The sequence below is a fragment of the Callospermophilus lateralis genome, chromosome 6, assembly GCF_048772815.1.
Source record: "Callospermophilus lateralis isolate mCalLat2 chromosome 6, mCalLat2.hap1, whole genome shotgun sequence".
NCBI classification, from domain to species: domain Eukaryota; kingdom Metazoa; phylum Chordata; class Mammalia; order Rodentia; family Sciuridae; genus Callospermophilus; species Callospermophilus lateralis.
In genome coordinates, this window is record NC_135310.1 from 69936307 (window position 1) to 69939023 (window position 2717).

A 2717-nucleotide genomic window follows, 5' to 3' on the forward strand; every position below is an offset into this window, starting at 1 on the left:
TGGTAAATTAATTTTTAAAAACAGCCATAGTTGCTCTTTTGTTATCATCATTGTCATCATCACCTGTATTAATCTGCTAGGGTACCACAAATCTGATGACTTAAATTATAGCAATTTGGAATATTCCCACAGATTGGGAAATATCATGGTACTGCTCAATATAATTTTTTTTTTTAATTTTTTGTTTCATTTTTTACTGGAGATTGAACTCAGGGATGCTTTACCAATGAGCTACATTACCAGCTCTTTTTATTTTTTTTATTTTTTATTTTGAGACAGGGTCTCACTAAGTTGCTTAAGGCCTCACTAAGTTGCTGATGCTGCCTAGAACTTGCATTCCTCCTTCCTCAGCCTCCCAAGTCACTGGGATTACAGGCATGCACCATTGAGCCACCCTCAAGTAGAATATTGAGTGTATCTTCAGACTCCATCAGCAAAAGAATATTTCCTAGAAAGAATATTCCCATTGACACGATGCTGCCACCAACTGACAGGGTGCATTGATACTTGGGGTAGAGAACTCTGAGGGACAGTTAAGATTGGAGTCTGAGAACTGGCCAAGTAGAAAACAAAAACCCCAAGTAGGGCACATGGAAATGGAGGTATGCATCCCACAAATACATCCCATAGTTGAAAGTGTAGTGTGGGGGAATTGAGCATTACACAGAAACCAAGGAATGCACACAGTAGACCTCAGCTTAGAAGTTCAGCCAGCACCCCTTTGCCCTTTCCAAATTCTCATTGGTTTTAATTATGACTGAGATGTCTACATGCTGAAGTTAAAATTCATGCATAGAGTTAGGAGAATTCCCAAAATACAAGTAAAGAGAAAATGCTGATAGAAATAGAAGAGAAACAAAGATTTCTAATTCTAGTAATATGGAAGATATCATTAATATCATCCTTCTTCAAGACACCAACAAGTCCTAGACAGCAGACAACACCACCATTCTAAAAGCACAGTTTAGCTCTTGAGAGGTCAAGGTATTCCCCCAGAGGCCAAAAGCACAGAGAAAGCTGACAGAGAAGGAAGTTGCTGCTTTCACTGCCTAGAATAAGATCAGGTTAAAAGGCCTTGCTTAAAATGTTTAGCATGTCAATTCACTAGTGCAAGTAAAAGCTTGGAAAATTAAATAACCAACAAAAAGTAGAACATCTCCACAAAGATAGAGAAATTGTGTATATGAGCAAAACAGCACCATAGCAGGGAGGACTGGAATGGATCAGTTGAAATATTTACTGGGGACAGGGTTATCTTTTTTGAACAGTTGAGGATATTCATCACACACACACACACACACACACACACACACAAATCTAACTAGAGGTGGAATGAAAGCAAAATTTTAAAACTCTGTTTATATTTAAGGTGTGCTCTAGACAACTGATTGATGGTAATCATCTCCAAGATCCTGTCTAAAAATTAGCAAAATCTTTATAGTGATAACCTACATTCTTTTCTCTTCTCCCTCTCTCCCAGTATCTTCCCCTCTTCTTCCTCCTCGTTATCTTGGCTAATGAAAATATCTACTTAATAAGTATTATTGAACTTCTAATTCTATTCTAAAACAAATCTGTGGATCCCTTACTTCCTCTCATTCCTCACCTGTACCTATTACCTAGAAGTAACAAAAATCCAGAGATTATTGTTTCCACCCCCCACCTTTGGTGTGAGCAAACTTTTCACTGGGCTACTCAAGAATCTTAGGTAGGGACAACTGACCTTCCTATCTTCTTTTTTATTCTGTATCTTCTCTCTTACCCATTTTTGCCTCAGTCCGGCTGCAGCAAAATAACCAGGGGGGTGATGAGAAACTTGTGTAGATTGATACAGCAGGAGTGGGAACAGTTTATTGTAGGACAACAGAGGTATTTATACATTCCACACAGCTTATCTTAATTAACATAAACTAGATACAGCAGTCAACCAATAAGGAATCTCCACACTTAATGGCTCGCTGGTGTTTCTTCACAAACCACTCCCCCTGGCAAAATGCCAGGCGCCATCCTGACTTGTTTACAGACCCTAACACATTTTCTTCTCTTTCTCTCAAAAATTTAACTTTGCTTAAGTCTCTCAGAATTGTAAGCCAAAATAAAAACTCTTTTTCAATATCATATGGCTCTCTTTCCCATATTTTCTCTTTATAGTCAATATTGATAAGAGCATAGCCTATGGATATTTTCTATATTGTCCCATTTCCAAACCTCCAACTCCCATCTATGACATTACTTTATCAATCTTAACTTCTTGGCTATAAAATGTCTCACACATAATTAGTATTGGCATCCCTGATAATAAATCCATAGACAAGTTTGATTGTTGAATTTGACTTTGTTCTGTGCAGGTTTGAACAGTAATAACTATCCTATCTTGATCAATTTCTCCTCCATCTTCAAACTATTTTGCTTTTATCTATGTGATACTCTTGTTTCTTATCCCTGCCCTCTCCCATGGAAAAATTTCTCCAATGAGATGTTCTGTCCAATGAGATCCCTTTAGTGCTGATTCTCTCCAGGATTTTTGTCTTCTTTTTCTCACATTACACTAGATGATCTCACCCCTTCTCATGGTTTCAACTGTAATATATATGCGCTAATAAATTCAATGCTTGAATCTTCTCCTTATGTCAAATCACATTAAGTGCAGTTATACCTTAAATATAAGGTGTCTCCCAAAAGCTCCTGTGTGACACAATGCAAAAGTTTTCAGGGGT